The sequence below is a fragment of the Ambystoma mexicanum genome, chromosome 4q, assembly GCF_040938575.1.
Source record: "Ambystoma mexicanum isolate Mex_15411 chromosome 4q, UKY_AmexF1_1, whole genome shotgun sequence".
In the NCBI taxonomy this organism is placed as follows: domain Eukaryota; kingdom Metazoa; phylum Chordata; class Amphibia; order Caudata; family Ambystomatidae; genus Ambystoma; species Ambystoma mexicanum.
The window spans coordinates 1203478144-1203499745 of record NC_090928.1 but is presented as its reverse complement, the minus strand read 5'-3'; the positions used below and the strand labels follow the sequence as shown (position 1 = coordinate 1203499745).

At 45.1% G+C, this 21602-nt stretch overlaps 1 protein-coding gene across 2 annotated transcripts in view; it reads right to left on the bottom strand.

Annotated features, from left to right (window-relative positions):
- The window catches only part of MDGA1 (MAM domain containing glycosylphosphatidylinositol anchor 1), a 1353685-nt gene that overhangs the window by 150325 nt on the left and 1181758 nt on the right, over window positions 1-21602 (bottom strand). The gene's annotated exons all lie outside the window — the stretch shown is intronic.

The following is a 21602-nucleotide window of genomic DNA, read 5'->3' as shown; positions in this document are numbered from 1 at the left end:
CACAGTAAAGCAGCCACGTGTACACCCACTCAAAGATGGCTCTGACACTGGCCAAGCATGGAAACATCTTCAAAAGTGGAAAATATGTACACATTTGTCTCACACCATGGTGGCAATCATGATCATATGTGTTAATGCAGAGCAGTCACCCCTCATAGGCCTTCCACCAGTTTCTAGGTCCCAAATGGACCAAGGGGGCAGTTATTGGTCAGTAGTACCTTGTTTCAGTTCATAGGCGTTCCAATGGCGCGGAACCTCGGCTCCCAGCAGTGGTGCGAGCGGATCATGCTCAGTTCACATCTTATGTGTATCTTGGAACTGTTTTTGATTGACTGTGAAGGTTGAATTATGTTTACATAGAAAAAAGCAATGCTGACCGAAATAGGTTTATTGATCGTCAGCGAATGAAAGAGGGAAACTGATGCGATCCACACGTATCACTAGCCAGAGCAATAGTAATAACAGACACATTTAAAAAATGGAGCATTGTATCCAACCAATGTAGTTCATCTAAACTGATTGTGAAAGGGATCATCGAGAGGAATTAATCACCAAGAAATTGAACGGCGGGAAAGGGATTGAAATTGCATAGTGAGTATTCTGTTACTAGAAATCCAGGGAAATGCCCCAGTAAAGTAATAGTGTATCCTTTTTCAGAGACATTATCTCTGCATTTCAGAATAAAACTACCCTCTCATAATCCCCCACTCTAACCTTACATTTTCCCTGGAAAATTGTCTTGAAGCCATGAGAAATGTCCCTATTGTGTGATAGGTCGAAAGGGAGGGGCTGGGGGCCTTCTTTTTTGTTAGAGGGGGTACTGACCCAAAAAGGCATCACATAGTAGGAAGAGAAGAGTCGTAGGCTATCCCTGTTCTAACCGTGTGTAGGAGGTAGGCTATGAGAGGCAGGTAGCCAGTTTTTAGATGCTGGCTATACAGGGTCACAAGAAAATATTTGAAGGTAAATAGATTTATTCAAAGATGTTTACACACATCTAAAAACAATAGGTTTAAAACAGAACCTATTGAGAGTTTGCTTGAGCCAAAACCTCAACACAGAGTTCAAGCTGTTTTATACATCACAGTTCAAATAGGTGGAGGTTAGTAACATATTGTGCGAGAAATTCAGTACTACTTTGAGAAATAGTAGTATTTGTTGTCGACACAGAATTATGTTTCCAGTCCGGGATGGAGTCAGCCTTCACTTGAACGTAGAAGTGTTGCTTGGTGAAGGGTCCGGACTTTCATCAGGACATGGTTCAAAGAGAGGGGGAGTTTCTAAAAAGGATAGAAAGTCTTTAGAAAGTGTATTGGAAGAGGGGGGACCACAAAAAAGACCTGCGTGATCAAGGCCTACCTTGAAGTATCAGCTGTTAGACTGGATAATTTGAAAGCCTGCGCTGTTGTCTAGGCGGACCGCTGTAGCCTGAGTCTACAGGACAAAATGGGTGACAATTAGTTACATTGATGTAAAATGGATTCACAGTATAATGTTAATTTAGAGGAGGGCATACCTTGGATGAAGGTATGTTCAGATCCAGGTGTCAAAACTGGAAAACGAGGGTCGTTAGTGACCTATTGTGTGATTACAGCACTCATCATTTCATTAGCACTCATCCCAAGGGAGCAAGAGATGAAACAATGATGAGGCACTGGACTGAGAGGGACTTGCAGTGACCTGAAGCTAAAGCGGCCTTGCACATGCGCACTTGCACGTAACACATGTCTCTCTGGAGCAAGGGGGTTCCAGTTGCTCAACACCGAACTTGAGCATATGACAAAACTGGGCCTGGGACTCTTGTTGGGATGATACGAACCAACTTGGCCCAGCTAAGTGGAAAAACTGGAACATCCAACCCGTCGCCATGCAGACGTTTTCTGCTCCACCCAGCATAGTCCGGGCTTCTGGGAGTTCTATCCAAAAACAGCTGGAGGATGTTAAGCTTGCTGCAGCTGCTCAAATAGATCGAGAGGCAACAATTTAGACCCTAAACTATACTGTCACTGTGCGCTCTGAGGCCTACGGGCATGTGGCGCGTAATAAATATTAAAAAATAAAATAAATAAATATATTAAGTGTGAGCTATATCGTGAGGCTTGCGTGTATCCAGGTTCATTCACCGATAGAAGACGCAATGAGCCTCATGTTCGAAGTAGTTTAACTTGACATGCATGTTTAAAAAGTATGCATAAATATGGTACGCAATACATTTCACACCCAACCATATTTTCATTCATTTGTAAGGCGGGGAGTTGGCATGGATCAAAAATGATGATTCTGTCTTCCTCTCCCTTTCCACCAGACTCCAGCATGTGCACCAGCATGCCATGTTCATGCTGGTGTGCTGTGGATACCTATGGAATTGCCTGGTTCACACACCAGCAAAAAGCAGGCAGAGTCCATAGGAATCCATTGTAAACGCTGCCCGCCATGCTGGCAGGTGACGTTCATTCCATTTGTGTGGCAGAGTGCAAAAGGGATGTGTGGAGGCGATTACGCTTTACTACACACCTCCCTTTTTCACTCTGACATGGGAATGAGGAACATGTCGCCAAAGGGACCTGTTTGCTACAAAATGCAAATTTAACAAGTCTTCTCAGTGTAATTTACTAGGAACTCAAAAATGAGCACCACTGTCATCACATTTGCTCACGTGACTCGCCATCCCAGCACCTTTTTGTTGTCTTGAATGAAGTCATTTTGCCAGAAACATGGAGGGCTCTGAAAACATAAAGCGCTCCTCCCATGGCGTGGGCTAATGAGTCTGTGTCTTTGGCCGATAAGCGCAGGCAGGGGTCCCACATCTCTGCAGCAGGTGAACCCCTGGTAAGGAGTGCCAAGGCAGAAGGTTTTTTGGGTTGTGTAATATATCCAATGCTGCCAACGTCAGTGGACCTGGAGTTTCTGGTGGGTTTTCCCTCGAGATCCCTTGAGGTAGCAGATCCTTCCTCTGGCACTACTGAGTGGCACTCTTCTGCCATGACTTGCATCTATGCCACTGTGTTGCCACATTGCAACCTCCGGTGGAAGTCTCATGCCTCTCATCGGTCTCCACCCAAAGTGGGGCTGCTGGCAGGACCCTCCCACATGAGGTTCAGGGGTATACATCATCTAGACTGGCCTATTTTAGATAACAACGGCACAATGTTTCATCCGAGCTTGTCCTAATGGGAGAAACAGCATCAGAGGCACTTCCAAATACTAACGATGCCTTCTGCCTGGGAATAGACGAGAGAAGACAGGCCAAACACACAGGGCAGGCACAGCATTTCTAGGATTGAAGGGGCGATGGCTTCTCCACTCTGCAATGGGCTCTATGGTACCCAGTCAATGTATCGAAAACTTACAGAGTGGTACATTTCACTGCGGACTATAACACCGGAAAGCACTGAAAACATAAAATGAATATATAAAGGGTAGTGGTGTAAGGGGTTGAAATGGGTTGGGTTGGGATGGCATTGGAAAATAAAAAGCAAATTTGGTGTTTTTCAGTGTTTTCATCGCGATGAAATGTACCACTCTGTAATGTCTGTCTGTAAAATCACATATAACCGTGATGTAGGATTACCCTAGTGAAAACACAAAGCTACTTAATATGCATAAGTAAGGGGGGGTTCTGGGAGTGTCTCTCCACCACCCTATATTCCAGGTTTGAGTCTCAACCACAGTCTTTAGCTCACCATCCTTTCACAGAAGAGGGAATTCCACTACATATCAGTCTTTGTCCTGCCCAAAGCACATTTGAACATAGGCACGCAACAGAGCTTTGACCCGCTTGAAAGACACACACCATTTGCACTCAGAACTAGAGGCGTAGCCAGGATGGTCTAACAAGTGGGGACTGGAGCAAATGTAGTTGGGCCCAACGCAGTGACATGAACATCTGCTGAGGGGGCATTTACAGACTTCGGGTGGGCCTTGCCCGCTCGGGCCTTACCCAGTCGGTGTCTCAGCAGTAATAGATAGGAGAATCTATTGGCACCAGCATGGCTCAAACATTTGGTATTTTTTCTGTTTCTGTTAACCCTTTGAGTCCTCAACTTCCATGGAGCCAGAGTGCCAAAGGGCCAGAAATGCACTAAAAAGCTTTAGATGTGGGCCCCTGTGTCTTGGTGGGAGCATGCAGCACACCCCTCCTAATTTAGGAAAGATAACAACACCCTGAGGCACAGTTGATCATGATGTGGCCTATGAGATGTTTTGGACTACTACTCCCATGATCCTTCACCAGTGACAATGCTGACTTGAGACGACGTGTGTTCGAAACAGATCACATTTGTTTAGATGGGCGTGACTGTACCTCCTCAGGGCAGTCAAAGGGTTAATTTATTTTGATAGCATTTTTGCTTTTTTTAATGTATTGATTTGAATTGATTTGCCCTGTCTTGTACCCAAAGATGGCTGTGGCTCAAACCGATTCGAACCACAGACGTAGGTTTGTCAGATTCATAATGCTACGAATAATTATTTCAATTATGCGAATCATGAAACCAGTCGATCATTTTAAGGCTCCCACTGCCCTACTTCCAACCAGCACACAACTGAGAACTATGCGGGAGTGTGGGGGGGTCCCCTTAACGTTCTGATAACCATCCTTTAAAGAAACGGAATAACACAAGAGCTGAAAGTAAGCCCCTCATGAAAGGAACGAGAAAAAGGGCAAATCTGACACAGGTTGTGGAACACGTCCGCCTGGAGAAGGAGGAAAGCCCCCAGTCCCATCCCCACCGCCATGGCCATGCCAACACAGCTCGACTTCACACAGCTTTGCCAGGGCACCCAGAAACCTCACCCGGCTCATGAAGCGCTGACAAGGTAACAGAACGCCCTCCTGCTCGCTTTAAACCTCCAATATCCCCAATCTTTCAGACCTGTGCCTCACAGAGTCCAGCCAATGAGCCGCGGTGCAACAGAGAATCCCCTCAAATGATCTAAGCTGTTGCCAAAGTCTTTACTTTGCAGAAAGAGAGCCGGAAGTTTTAGGTTGGGTTGGGTCGGGCTGGCCAGGCAAGATTAGACTACAAACTCACACTAACAGGAAGGAAGGAGCAAGCGGTGTCGCTGGAAGTCAGGTGTGGTGATAGCTTAAAGAAGCAAGCCATAATCTTCTTGAGTGTACTGGGCTGTGTGCAAGGATATCGACATCCAATTCAATGACATACCTGTGGACCATGTTCCCGAGAGGGTCTGCAATATTAACTATAGAAGTTGCTAAAGTTAGAAACAATAGAACCGGTTGAATTCTTGGAGTGGTTAAGCCCTGCTGTCCTTATTAAAAAAAACAACAGTTATCTGCACTACGGGTCTGCATCGACCTACAGAGCTTAAATTGGGAAATTATATGGTTTATAGTGACATTTTTGAACACCACATTTTCGAAATGCCATTTTGTCAACACAAAATTGGCGAATTATTTATTTTTCTGAATGGTTTTTTGTTTATTTTATTTTTTAAATGGGGGGGGGGTTCTCTCCCGGGGGGGGTTCCCTCCCCAACCCCCCGTTTTTTCTTATTGACACTTTTTTTTTACTAACAAAACAAAAATAAAACATATAAAATAAAAAAATGTCGTCAACATTTCAACAAAATGTCATTTTCGAAAATATGTTTTCGAAAATTTAACTGGATACCAAATTATATAATATGATATGGCATTTATAACATGCCAGTACAAGGGTGTTTTTAGACGCGACAAGAGGGGGAAACAAAGAAAGGCCAAAACACTGATCTTACTAGACCTTGTGTCATTCAGATCGCACAAGTGTGAGGAAGAGGGAAGGGGACAAGTGCCTGGTGGGGAGGGGAAGAGAGAAGTGCAGGTAAATCATTAAGTGCAGCTAGCGGGTGGCTCATAAGTGCAGAGGGAAGGGACTGCAGGGTTGCAGGAACAGACCCCTAAGTGCTGGCGGAGCCCGGAAAAAGTGCAAGGGCAACTAGACATGCAGGAGCCTGGGCCCCGAGTTCAGAGGTGACCAGTGTGCAGAGCAGTCAGGTACATCAGCAGGGGAGAGGAAGAGAGAAAGCAGAAGCGTAAAGGAAGGTCTTGACTTGCTTACGGAACTGGAGGTGGCTATGCTCAAGTTTCAGAGTGGCAGGGAAGCTGTTCCAGATCGAGTCCCCGCCCGAGGAGTGATATCTGACCCCATCTCTCTGCTTGGAGAAGCGTCTGACCCTCAGAGAGTTGGAAGAGGATAAGCAGAGAGCTCGAGAAGAAAGATGTTTTGGAAGAGAACGTTGGAGTTAATGCAGTCCCAGGCCCCAGAAAGCCTGTGAACAATGCAGAGGGGCTTGAAGTTGATTCTTAAGCCACGGGGAGCCAGAGAAGAGATTTAAATGCTGGATAGATACGATCCCTGGACTTGAGGCCAAGGACAAGTCTCACAGTCCTGTTCCAGATAAGTTGTAACAGTCAAACAGTAGAGGTAGGCAGATTTAGAAAGAGGCTGTTGCAGTAGTCCCGTTTAGAGAGGACCAGAGCTCTGGAGACAGTAGGCTTCTGGGGGAAAGTGAGAAAAGGAAGAATACCTATGAGGAGGTGCAGCTGGAAGTTAGACTTCTTAGAGACATCAGAAATGTGAGGAGAGGAGAGGGTGGATTTGAAGATGACATCAAGGTTCTTAGCCTCACAGGATGGAGCAGGAAGAGGGCCCAGAGTGGGCGGCCAGAGAGAGAGAGGAGAGGAGGGAGCAGGTGTCCCAATGAGGAGGGTCTCAGTCTTACTGGCATTAATGAAGAGATTGTTGGTGGTACATCACTCCTGAATTGCGGCCAGACAGTCTGGTATGAGAGAAGCAGCAGAGATGGCCGAGGGGAGCCTGAAAGAGAGCTGGGTTTCATCTGCATAGCACTGAAATTTGGCACAGAAAGTAGCAATCTGGTGGGTGAGAGGTGCCAGATATTAGTTGAATGGCCAGGGAGAAAGGTTAGACCCCTTGGGAACACCACAAGTAGAGAGAGAGAGACAGAAGAGAGGAAAGACACCAGTTGGACCTGAGAGGGTCGGTGCATGAGAAAGGAGGTCAACCAGGCCAGGGCCTGATCAGTGATACCCAGGTTATCACGGAGGCATTTGAGCAGGATGGCATGGTTGACTGTGTAAAAAGCAGAGGATAGATCGAGGAGAATAAAGACAGAAGGAAGATTAGAGTCAAGATTGGAGAGCAGGTCTTCACAGGTGTTCAGGAGAGCAGTTTCCATGCTTCTGGCAGCTCTGAGGCCAGACTGGTGGCAGTGGAGCCAACCAACAGATTCAGTATGTAGATTAAGCTGGGATATGGCCAGCATTTCCAAGAGTTTGCCCAGGAAAGGAGTGATGGAGATAGGGCGATAGTTGGCCGGAGAGGAAGGATCGGCTTAGGGCTTCTTTAGAAGGGGGTGCACAAGAGAGTGCTTAAGGGGGAGGGGAAAGTTCCAGTGGCAAAGAAGTGATTGCAGAGAATGGCCAAGGCTGGAGCAAGGGTGTCGATGTGGTCCATGATGGTTCTGGATGACCAGGGGAGAGCAGGGAAGATGACAATGGACAGCTGCCCCTTACCCAGCATTAACAAACTGATGCTGTTGCTGAGAAATGCTCAGGGATGCTCTTGAAACTCAGCATGCATGACTCATATTATCAGATTAGTCCACATGATGAATGAAAAAGCCATCACACCCTGCGGTACACTCCAGTTCACTAGCATAGCGTTCGGCTCATCGTCTGCAGCTCCCAGAAAATTATGGACTCAGTCTTAAATAGAGAAAAAAGTCTGTCATACTTTCATGATGACATTTTGATTCATGGTTAAGATGGAGAAACACATAACTTAGCTCTAGAGAGAATATACAAAAAACTACAAGAAGTGGGACTCCGGCTGACGCATGACAAGTGTGTCTTCAAAACAAGTGCATTTGAGTACCTCTGGTGTGCAAAAACCTCAGAAGGCATCAAACACAACACAAACCTTAAACCTACCCAAAGCAATAGCTGAAGCACCTGTCCCAAGCTACAAGGGGGAACTCAGATCATATTTAGGGTTTGCTGAACACTATGCAAAGGTGTAGTCCGGTTTTCAGGGAGAACCACTCACATGTAGTTGTTGCTCAAAAGGGAGGCAGGGGATGTCTGGTCAGTAATATTTCACTCCAAATTTGAGCAAGAATTACAGATGCTCCTTGGCACGCCTACGTTCCTATAGATGCCAGTGCATATGGATTGGGACCCCCTTTATGATATATGATATATATATGTGATTGGTTATATATAATGCGCTTAATACCCAGAGCTTTCTAAACGCGACCAGGGACTGAACCTGTGGTGCTCCGTGTCATCTTGCTTCCAAGGCGAGCACGTTGCCCCTGACCTATCCTCCCTTTGACACACAGGGACGGGGATCAATCTGAAACACGCTATTCCATGAATCAGAAGGAGATGCTTGCATGTTCTTGGGGTCTGAGTACTTTGTACATATGTATGGAGCAACATGTTTCTCTTAGTTACTGATCATGAACTCTTGATATTACTGTTGATCCCAGGAGGCATGAGGTCTGGTTTACACGGTTATTAAGAATGTTCTTACTTCACACATTATGCACCTTGATGGTAGAATGTGCACGCCGACTTGTATGTCCGGAGTGGCATTAAGCACAATATGGCATGCATTTGAAAGAGGAGTGCATTGTGGCTTCAGTTGACGAGGTGAGCGGAGCTGAATCACCCATCCTGAGAAAAAGACATTGGGTTGAAGAAATTAATTGGGATCCCACAATTCCAAGAATTGAAAGATTTATGGAAATTGCATTGCCAGATGAAAAGTATATTACTGAAGGTATTCTGGGGTGCACTTTTCATCTAGCAACCCAACAGTGATGTAAGTATCTCAACACTATTGCATGGGAATGAAGCTTCAGAGAGGAGATGTTATATGAGGATGGACGTCTAGCCTGGAGGTGTTGCATACACCCATTACTTTCCCATCCAGAGGTCAATCCAATGTCAATATCCACCCGCTCCTGCCCATCCCCAGCCCAACCACTGGGATCTCTTTTACTTCTATTAACTCTGCTCGTTGTGGGATTGAAATATAATAGAATGCTGAAGATGGCTTCTCTCTGTTTTCTTGGGGGCCCACCCAGACAAAGACACTAGGTACTCCCCATGTGAGCTTCTTTTGACTCCCCTTTAGCCATCAAATGTCCCATACACTATTCTCTTTTGTAATCCATTAACATTGTTTTTTGGGTTGGGTTTGTTTGGGGCTACTTTTAGCAGGGATTCACTCTTGTTTTCGTCATAGTCACTTTGCCCACAGAGGTACAATGGGCAGGCAGATGTCAATGAGGCAGGGGGTAAGAGAGCTGGGGAACTGGGGAAGCACGGGTCGCATGCAGAGGTTTAGCAAATGGGGAGAATCATATAAGTGGCTTCTGCCAAACATCAACGTTCCACATTCTCTTCAACATAGCTGTTAAATAACACAACACAGCTGAAGCCAGATAATTCCTGATACTGTTTCAACTTGCTATTGTTTTGAATGTGAATTCCAGGCAACAATGAGTTTGAGACTCTGCAAGTCATTCATCGTTTATGATAAGCGTGCTCTTTGTTTAAGATGGAGCAAGCGAGCTACCTTTTAGCCAGGTTAATCCCCAGAAATCTGCCAAGGCTGTAAGGATATTTAGCTGTTAGTCATTAAAGCAATGGTTTGGTCAGAAATTTTTATTGTCCCTAGGGGTCGGCCATGTGTTTTTAAGCCTAAGTCGGTCGATATTAGAAAAATTTCCTATGGACCTTACCTGAGTTTTCGTCCATTAAACACACGCGAAAACAGGCAGTAGGGCGCCGCCATTTTGTGATAATCTTTTCACTTGCCGCATCGCCCTGTGTGACCTGCTTTTGTGGCACTAAATCATATCCCCCGCCCCTGAGCCTGTCAACACAGACGCGTACCGCCCATTTCACAACGCCAAAGCACGTCTCATGTCAACATTCGCTGCGCTTCAGCTAATGACGTGTCACCATGGAAATGGCAGGACGCCACTTTACTCAATAAGTATAAACAGATTGTTTGACAACACACAGCAGCATATTTTCGATTCCATTCCTCTCTCTGTGTTACTTTGAGTATTCTGTGACTTGTTTCTGTGCTCTGGTCAGCTATCTTCACCGCTTGTAGCCCATGTGAACAGATACCAGTACCATCGCTATAAATTATTTTAGTTTGTTTACCACACAATGGCTACAATAATGCCCTACGTGTATGAGCCCGAGTATACCGAGGAGGAACTACTGGAAAGGGAAACATGCAAAAACGATGGGGCTTCGGACGGCAGTTGGCAGTACGAATCAACGGATGAAGACACTGGACCTAATCGCATGGACGGTGTTTCCACCTGGTGCACATGCAATCGGTGCAAGCTAATTTCAACCGAGGACGAGAACTTCTGCTGCTGTGAAAACTCTGGATGCCTGGCCTACATTTCAGAAGTTGAGCCACGGCCGCAATGCATCACCGAGCTGCCAGACTTCAGGGCAGCATGCCTCACACGGTCCGTGTTGAGGATAATGATGGTGCTTATGCACGAACTTCGCGCAACTGTTCGTCCTCGTAGTCCGAGTAACGAGTAAGTATACTCTGGTTGTGATGCCACCACTATATTCAAAATTACATCTACATATCATTGTAATGCATGAAAGTCGTTCAATGTGTGCAGTGTCTAGATAGCATTTGTCCGAGCAGAATGCAATTAGTTACAAGAATTGTCATTGACAACAAAGGTTTAATAAACTTATCTTGGTCATTTAAAAACATTCTTTTTCACAGGTGGTAAAGGCTGGTGGCCTATCGTTCCTTTACATGGTGGCTTCACGGGAGGCTTGGACACCGCGTTCGAAGAGTAATACCCGCCTGTGCCGTTCGTGCCATAAGACAAACTTTCCCCAGTGACAGCAGTCAGTACAGGGGATTTTCCCTCACTGTGTTGCAACCTGACCTGTACAATGTGTAAAGTTTAATATTTTTGTGCCATCAAAATAAGAAAAAATAAAACACCACATATATTTTAACAACGGTTGTTTTGATTTTTTAAATTAATCAAGTGTGTCTCCATTCAAGAGTCTTCCTGTGCCTTGTCAGCATGCCCCAGGCCCATCCATCCCACCCCCCTCTATCAAAGGCGGTTCACGCCAGTGGATTCGCGCTGCCATGGGGGGCTGTCAGGGGCGCAAACGGCCAAGGTGCCAAACAGCATGTACACTTTAAAAGGTCTCTCACGCCCAGGGGCCATTGCTCAAATGGCCTCCTCAGACCCCGTGTCTCCAGCCAGGATCCCCACCCCTCACGCTGGCCGCCCCCCTGAAAACCACATAATACCACGACATATACACGTCATTCATTCACAAACATACCCCTGTTTCTAATACTTTATAAACCACTTGATATGTCTCATGAGAACATCTTTGTGCTTTGCAAGTCAACGCTTGAACGTGCTACCTGAGAACCACTGAGATCGATGCTAATCTGCTCGTCGTGCTATCTGTGAACTTCTGCAACCGCTTCGAGCAAACTCGTCAGTGTGATAGCTGTGGCCAACTACCTGTTCTCCTGCCACAAACTACTGGGCTTGCTGAATCTAACTGTTTGTTGGTCAAGGTAAGGCCATGTATCACAGTCATATTTCGGTCATTTTTAAATTTCTATCTATTTGCGAGTAGAGTACTCAATAATGCTATGTTCATTGGTCTCATTGCTATTGACTTGAGATCCAATTGTTATGCTATCAATGGATCTATTTATTTTCATCTGTGTCAATTGTCATTGAATTGCATCCTTCGCGGGTCCTGTCTATAATGTAAGCATGTTTCCTTCTCATGCAAGACAATACATCCAAGGGACGAGTCACATGTTCAGAGTTTAGTTCCATCATTTTTTAATTTGTGAAAGTAATGCAAATACTAAGCCGCACTTGATGAACTGGTATAGTTTCGGCGACCAAAACAAACTTTGCATTGAACATTGTATGGTTAATTTACTTTTTTATGACATTTTTATTCATCACAATTTTATAATAATCGTGATATTTACTTTTCAGAATTTTCAACAATGCCTGCCTGTTCGATTAGCGGTTGCCCTTCGAAGACCCATGCTAAATCTGAAGGCACTACAATGCATGTATTCCCTAAAACTGTTAATCAAATAAGAGAATGGGTCAGACATTGCGGATATCCACCGGAAGAGCTTGAAAGTAGAGTCCAACAAGTCTTTGAGGACAAGGGGGTGATCGATACCGCATCTGCAGTCAGCACTTTCCCTCGATCATGTACACCACATCTTGGGTAACAAAAAAGACTAAATGGCGAACGACACGAAAATTGCTCGCAAACACTTTTCCCACTCTATTTGTCCACATTCCGCCACTGGTGAGTCAAGTGTCCGGATTTAGCTTTAGGCCTTGCGGTAGTGTGTAGGTAGCCAAATGGATTAATTGATATTTTAGGTGTTGTGTCCCTTGTAATACTTTCGATATTGATATGAGTGTGTAGCTTTTTGAATAATGACATTTATCAATACATTATTTTTCGATTTTATAACCCTCAAAGGAAATCTTTTTATGGGCACAGGAAACTGTGCAATATTGCACATTTTCAATAGCATTATTATCAAGTATTCTGTCACCTTACATGTCAATTTTTAATATTGGCATTTCATTATCAAACAATAATTTACCTTTACAACTGCTTGACTATCCACTGAATCTGAAGGAAGAACATTCTACATCCGTGATGTGCCCGCAGTTATCAACCACTTCTAGCGCGTATCAGGTAATCTTACTTAGCTATTACGTTACAGACTTGTTTTATGCATGTCAAGTAATAGTTTTTATGTATCGTATAATTATTTTACCAAAGGTTTGGTTAGTGCTTTCCATTTGATATACACCTTAGTTGTTGTCCCCTAGTGTTTGTTTTCAGTTATAATTAGTGTTATCCATACTAATGCAAGTACTGTCTTTCAGGGAGATGCTGAAGCGTCCACCACATTGACAACATCCCTAGATGTTCTTCAGCAGCATGAGATATGGATACTGACAGTTCCATCGAACTAGATCATCAGATCTTGTATACTTGTAGCGTGATTGTTCTACACAATGTTTAATTCGTGGTTAGCCATTGATATGTACCTGTGTGGTCAACCCCAAGTGTGTGTTATGTTTTCAATATTGTAATCCTTAGTAATGCAAGTACTATGGTTCAGGTGGTAGATGGAGCATCAACCCCTGCCCTTGATGCAGAGCCTGACATTTAAGTAATTCCAGGGGAAGTGGAAGCGGGACCATGCATATACGATTCAGTGCAACAGCTTTTGGAAGTGCGCACTACATTTACAACATTCATAGATATTCTTCGGCAGCACGAGGTATGGATACTGACAGTTCCATCGAACTAGATCATCAGATCTTGTATACGTGTAGCGTGATTGTTCTACAGAATGTTTAATTCGTGTTTAGCTATTGAGATGTACCTGTGTGGTCGTCCTCACGTGTGTTTTATGTTTTGAATATTGTGATACATAATAATGAAAGTACTATGTTTCAGGGAGTCAATGGAGAGTCATTCCGTGCTGTCTATGCGGATCCAGAAAATATAGTCGTTGCAGCGTAAGAGGAAGGGAAGACATGCGGAAATTAATTGGAGCAACAGCGTGCAGATGTTGAATGTTCGAGTCAAGAAAGTTGCAAAGAAAAGAAACTAAAATAAGGTTAGTTACAAACAGGTCATATTTTTTTAAATCGTTTTGTGCTGGGGACTATATTATGTTTTTTTTCTGTCAATTGTACTATACTTTATCTTGTGTTTAAACTCAACATCCCTTTTCCAATCTGTCCTCTAGTTACCCGTGGGTGTACGAAATATACATACACAGACAGTGAAGCAAATGAGAGATGTTGCTTGCCAGACCATTTACACTATGGAGGAACTATTAATTCAGACGCCGGCGTGTTCGGACTCGAGATGCTCATGTCCAATGGCCAGAACATGAATTGAATGTGTCCGGAGAATCCAGCAGTTTTATTGGACCATTGCTACAGTGCGACTGCACCACCACAAGAAGATGATACTGGATGTATTCACGATAGCTCTGAAGTAGTCGCAGATCAATTCACACAATCCACACCAGCAAAAAAAATGCCACCCAAAAAGATGTCAACATTGTTGTGTTCTACCATCAATGTTCAAGTAACAGATGTCGAAATGACAGAGAATGAACCAGCAGCACTATTCACCGACGCATCAGAACATGATATCAGCGATATTAGTTTCAATTCTGGTGATATGTACACAGCGATACAGTCCGAAACAACTGTGATGCAGGATGACAGTCAAATGCAAGAGGCAAATACATAGTATTCGACAGTTGTTTGATGGATATCATAAGTATGCTGAAATGTGGGCATTCTGTTAGAGGGGAAGTATGTGGGGAGCCATTGATTCATGTGACTCGTCAAACACAAGGCAGTAACGTCAAAATACATGCCGCCTGTAGATTACATCTTACGTTCACATGGTCTGCACAACCGATGCTGGGGAAACTGCCAGCAGGCAATCTACTGTGTGCAGCTGCCTCACTTTTTAGTGGGTCCAGTTTTAAAAAGTTAGAGTCTTTCTTTCAGTTTGTGGGACTCCATTTCATTTCTAAAACACAGTACTACAAATTCCAACATGATTATCTATTTCCGCCATTAGTGATGCTTGGAAAATTGAACAATTGTCTCTAGAAAGTACATTCGAAGGCAAACGATTCAGGCTAGCCAGCGATGGACAGTGCGACAGCCCGGGATTTTCTACCAAGTACTGCACCTACCACTTTCAGGACATGGATAGTAAGAAAATTTTAAGTTTGGTGGTTTTGCAGGTGTCCCAATGTAAATCCTCAGTGGCCATGGAGAAATTAGGATTTATAAAATCATTGGAATATCTACAATCCAGGGGAATGCACATCAACCTCATAGCCACGGACAGATACGTTTCAATAGCCAAGACAATGAGAGAGCAGTTCCCACATATTAAACATCAATTTGACGTATGGCATCTTGCTAAATCAATCAATAAGAAAATCTCAGCTGCAGGGAAAAAAAAAGGTTTGGAAAGTATTTCACAGTGGTCCCAGTCTATCAGCAACCATCTGTGGTGGAGCTCCAAAACTTGTGAAGGGTCAGTGGAAATCCTACTTGAAAAATGGCAGTCACTGATGCACCACTGTACCAACGTTCACCGCTGGACAGAAAACCAACATTTCCACCAATGTGAACATGGCCCTTTGTCCCCAGAGGAGCCACGGAAAAAGAAGTGGCCTGGCTGACCTCTTTCCTCTTTGATCGACCCTCTCAGGCCCAACTGGGGTCTTTCCTATCATCTATCTTCCTCTCCACCTGTGGGGTTCCCCAGGGGTCTAACCTCTCACCCTGGCTTTTCAACCAATACCTGGCAACTCTCGCTCACTGCATTGCCATTTTCTGCTCGAATTTCCAGTGCTACGCTGATGACACTCAACTCATTTTCCGGCTGCCCTCAGCCACCTCGTCTCCCTCTCTCATCTCTGACTGCCTAACTGCCATTCAAAATTGGTGTGCCACCAATGATCTTTGTCTGAATGCCAGCAAGATGGAGATCCTCCTCATCGGCACACCTTCACCATCCTTTTCCCTCACTCTCTGGCTGGCCTCCCTTGGCCCTCCTCCTACCCCTACCTGCGAGGCTAAGAACCTTGGCATCATCTTTGACTCCACACTTTCCTTCTCGGCCCATATCTTTGATGTCTGTAAAAAGTCAAACTTCCGACTGCACCTCCTCAGAGGTATTCTGCCTTTCCTCTCCTTCCCCCAGAAGCTCATGGTATCCCAAGCTCTGGTTCTCTCTAGCTTGGACTATTGTAACAGCCTCTTTCTAAATCTACCTGCCTCTACTCTCCGCCCTCTACAACTTATCCAGAACAGGACTGCGAGACTTGTCCTTGGCCTCAAGCCCTGGGATCGTATCTCTCCAGCTTTGAAATCTCTCCATTGGCTCCCAGTGGATGCAAGGATTACATTCAAAACCCTCTGCATTGTCTACAAGGCTTTCTGGGGCCTGGGTCCAAAATACCTTCAGCTATACCTCCGCAAATGCCTTCCCTCTCGAGCTCTTTGCTCCTCTACCTCTAACTCCCTCAGGGTCAGTCGTTTTTCAAAGAAATGAGCTGGGGTAGATCTCTATCTTCGGCTGGGGCCTCCCCCTGTAACAGCCTCCCTGCCACTCTAAAACTTGAGGAGAACCATCTCTGGTTCCGGAAGCACCTCAAAACCTTCCTCTTTGCTTCTGCCTTCGCTCCTCTTCTCCCCTGCTGATCTGCTCTCTTGGCAATGTGCACCTGGCCACCGTCTGTCCCCTGGGCCCAGGTACCTGCTCACCCTGCCACCTTCCTGCACTCCTCCTGGCCACCCCTTGCACTGGGGACTGTATCTGTACCCATACAGCCCCCCCCCCATTTTTCTTCTTTTCTGCATTATTCAGACTTACCCAGTCTGCTGCCTTAAACACAGCACTTGCCACTTGCTGGCTGCACTAACACAGTTTGCCTCAATTTTCTATTTATTTTATTTATCTGCGCTCCTCGGCTTCTGCACTTTCCACTCTCCCCCTTCCATGCACTTTTTCCCTTTTCCCTTTCCCATGCACTTGGGCGTTCTCAATGTCACTGGGCCTAGTAAGATCATTTTTATGTTGTGCTGTGTTCTCCCTTGTTCCCCTGCCTTGCCTAGTCGCGCTCTGAAACACTTGTGTATGAGCGCGATACAAATAAAATATCATATCATATCATATTCCATCTTCACCTACACACAAAGCCATTGAGAAGATTGTTTTTGATAAAACTCTATCAAGAGATTTGAGGGGACTGACAGAATTCTGTCACACAGGAGGTTTGGAGGTGTTCCACAATATGTGCCTAAAGTACAGGCCAAAGCGATTGCATTTCGGCATACAGGGCATGAAACATAGGACTCTACTAGCGGTCTTGGCCCATAATGAGAATGTGTGCCGTGAACAATCTAGGACTACGGGAAATGTAGGGATGCTTCGCTACACTGCGGCCATTGCAAAAAGAAGTAAGAAATGGGTGGTCAAACCAGTATATGAGGAAATGGAGTTCGACTTTGTTAAACGTCTTATTGTTAATGTACTAGAGAAGCACACACATGGAATTTTGAGTGATTCTGTGCAGAGCACAGATACATTGCCACCAAACATTGCCACTGTGCCATGTCCACCCAAAAAAGAGCTTGTTGAGAAGTACAAATCCCAGTTTAAATCATTATAATTCGATTGTCTTTTTGAAAAAGAAATTATTGTACAGTGTACATACAAAGTATGCTAACCCTAAACCCTCCATTCACCATCCTGGGTGGCAAACAAACTGGGTGTCATCTTTGACTTCTCTCTCTATTCACCTCATATCGCTAACCTTGTCAATATGTGCGTGTATATATTTTTGTTGTTGTAAGTAAGCTTCGCAATCTCATGTAAATGCTGCATACTGTTACCGAGGGGAGGCTTGCGCATTACAAATAATAAAACAAACAAACAAACAATAAATCTCACTTTCAACTCAACTCCTCGGGTACTTTATACTTTTCCTCACCTTCCCCCAAAAAGTCAATGTCTCCATAGTTATGGTTCTCTAGGGCTGCAAAGCTTGCGGACAACAAAGACAAACTTGGGGGCCTTGGAACGCGCCAAGCGAGGCGTTGCAAATGGGAGAGAAGCCAGTTCCCATTAACACAGTGAGGCCTAGTACAAAGATGGAGTCGAAAATTCAGGTTCTCACAGATGGCTTTACACAGGATGTTGCAAAGTAAGAATGTATGCTCATGCAGAGTGAAGGTCAGCAGCTTTGATTTTTGGCTGGCAGGCTGGAGAGTCCCACGACTCGCACTGGTAGTATAAGGTTCTATTGTTTTTTGACCTTGAGAGACAGGGACCATGCCAAAAGGACTTCATTTGAAGGAGGGGTGAAATAACGTAAGAGTCGATAAGGCTGAAAATTCTGAAACTACAACGAGTTTTATGTTAGTTCATGGTAGTTCAGTATATCCCACAAACAGAGTGGGATTTACGGACTACATTACGCAGAGACAATGGAAATGTCAAATATAATGTAAGTAACTCTTTAGACGATTTTATACCGGAATATAATAACAATAGCGTTCAGTTAAAGACAGGTTAAATTGTACTTGTTCGTTCTGTGTGACATATTACAATGAAGAGCAAGTAAAACAGTTGTGGGATCGTCTTTCTACCGGGCACATGGGCATGCATTTGCCCATTCGACACGCATATAGACAAACAGTCGTTTCTCAGTGGTTCAACGTTAATAAATCATTACATTGTGTGTTAACCTCGATTTCCTTTGTCAGTTTTCGCATTGCTTTTAGAGCCGAACATACTCCATTGCACCATCCTCGCAACCAAAAAGTTTCACCTCGGCCCTAATAAATAAAATGAATAATAGTAATAAAGATCGGCTGGCGAGACTAATTTCAATTTTTATGTTTTCAAAACAGGTACATTCTACCGTACTGTGACTGCCACCTATTCCAGACCCCGGCCGACAGATTCTTCAATCGCCAGTTGCAGCTTCTTGTAAACAACTGCACTACCTTGACTATTTTATGGGACGATCGCCAAGGGCCCATATGCCCTTACGCAGTACTAGCGGCTAGAAGCAACATATCAACCTTTACGGTGGCCTAGTGCCTAGTTGTTGGAACAGCCTTGCGATTCACCGTGCGACCAAAGTGCTTCTTTTAACGAAAACCAACACCCTGTGTACCATAAAGGAACAGCGCGTGACTCACGATAAACTTTAGCGGATTTGCGGATCGAGAGCAAAGAAAAAAAATTCCATTCCGATTTAATATGCCAATTGCTGAATATTCTCTAAACATTTAATGTCAAATAAATGTACTTTACCAAATGTACAATCTTGCTGTTTGATTTTAAAGTACAGTTTCATATTCCGAATTGTGGCGCACTGTGTTGTGAGTTGATCTGTGTTGGTTTCCGGGTTCTGTGTGAAGTCGCGTAGAAGACGACTGGGCGCGTTTGCCTATGCAGCACAGTAACGTCACAGAGAGAGGCGGGGAATATGAATGTTTTGATAATGTCAGGCGCAGGGGCGGGGGATATGATTTAGTGCCGCAAAAGCAGATCACACAGGGCGATGCGGCAAGTGATAAGATTATCACAAAATGGCGGCACCCGACTGCCTGTTTTCGCGTGTGTTTAATGGACAAAAACTCGGGTAAGGTCCATAGGAAATGTTTCTAATATCGACCGACTTAGGCTTAAAAACACATGGCCGACCCATAGGGACAACATTTATTTCTGACCGAACCATTCCTTTAAGGTCTAGGAAACTAGATTGTTATTTGTTGTATGACTGGGAAAAGGATGTAAACTGTTGCTCTAGTGTGGTTCAAACACATTGGTTGCATGAGCGATCTTCTCCCGCCTTGCACCCACAAACCCCTGCTCCCATGATACCAACCTTCCCTCTCCACCCTCTCTCTTCCTCGTCCCTCTCTGGAATATAGTCACTATTAACTCTGATCTCGTCAGCTCCATTCTAAACTCACTCCCTGCACACTCACTCCAGGAAGCCCCCCCTCCATTGAACCATGGCTCTCCAGCACCCGCCTCCCCATCACTCCAATGAGAAGTACCTCTCAGAGACTGGGCACCAATTCCAAGTGGTACACAGCCCAAGTCAAATCGCTCAAAACCATCAAGCACCGACTGGGAAATCCCACCATTCAAAACAAAACCTCTCTTCCAAGACTGACCAGGGCCTACCGGTCAGAAATTAGAAAAGCCCAAAAAACCTTCTATGGGAACCGAATCTCCAACTCCCATAACCTTAGCCAAGAACTGCACAAAATCAGATAATTCAAGGCGCCATTCTGCTCAACCCCCTGGTCCCCTAACTCCAAATCATTCTGCAATGCTCTGTCCGGCCACTTTCACAATATTGCTATAGATGTACACCGTTCCATCCTCTCCAAACTAGCTTTGGCGCCCGCCTCTTCTGATTACCCACCCAGTCCCAGCCCTACTCCTCCCTCTATGCCGGTTCTCTCCTCTTTCACCCCCATTTCACACTCTGAGTTCCTCAAACTTCTAGCACAAAGCCGATCTTTAGACTCCCCCGGAGAGCCCTGTACTCCCCACCCTTCTTAAGAACATCCTAACGACAACATGTACAGGCAGCAGACAATTTTTAACCAGTCCCTCTCCTCGGGTATCTTCCTGCAGGGCTTCAAACCTTCTTGCGTCAAACCTCTTGTCAAAAATCCATATTTTGAGCCTCTTCTCCCATCCAACTATCGCCCTATTTCTTACAACCATTTCATTGCCAAACTCTTGGACCTCAATGCGTACAAACAGCTCTGCCTCATCACAGAAACCAACAATCTACTTGACCCAGCCCAAACGAGCTTCAGACCCCTCTGAGGAAATGAGTCCTCACTTTTGACGGATTGGGATAACTTAAAAGAACAGCATACCCAGATGAATGAGCCGCACTCATCCTCTGCCGCCTTCGACACCACTGACCGCACCATACTTGCAGACAGGCTGCAATCCTTAGGGATCCATTACTCTGCTCTAACATGGATCTCCTCCTTCCTTTTGAACTGCTCGCAAATTATGCTCCTCTCCCCGTTGCCTACTTCAGTTGTCCTGTTCCAAAAGGATTCCCACAGGGAGCCTTCCTGTCTCCCCTCCAATATCTACCTTTGCTCACTCCTTGCACGCGTCAGCTCTCTTAACCTTATCTGCTATAATTATGCAGATGACACCAATCATTCTCATGATCCCTAAGATGATAGCCTCCACCTGCGCTGACCCCTCCACCTTCCTTTCTGAAATTGACCATTGGATGACAGCCAACCAACTCTTCCACAAAACTGGCAAACCGGAAACCCTAATATGTGGAAAATCCTCTCTCCTTCCCGAACCCGACCTCTGGCCACACTACCGAGGACCCGCTGCTGCAACATCCACTTTTGTAAAGAAATCTCAGATGCATGCGGGACTCAAATCTATCACTCTCCCACAACATCAAATCCATGTCCAGTACCTGCCCAGTCCACCTACGCATCCTCAGGCAAATCTTCCTGCACCTCTCGTACGCACACAGAGTCTCTGCAATCCTCGCCACCATCACCTCCCGAATAGACTATGTAAACCTCTTTTTACTTAGGTGCTCTGGCATACCAGCTCAGGCCGCTCCAAAGAATCCAAAACTCGGCTGCCCGTCTCCTCCTTTACCTCTCATCAAGAGAACATATTAGCCTGGCACTTATAGCACTACACTGGCTCCCTGTCGGCCGACGGACGGCCTTTAAAGCCATGTGCATCACTCACGACACGCTTCATAACACTAGACAGAATTCCTTATTTCCTTCAGCATAAGCTCACATGCTATCAACCCACCAGAAATCTCAGGTCTGGTTTTGCTCTTATGCTGGTTATCCCCCATTACAACTACACCAAATTGGGAGGATCATTTTACTCGGTCCAAGCCCCC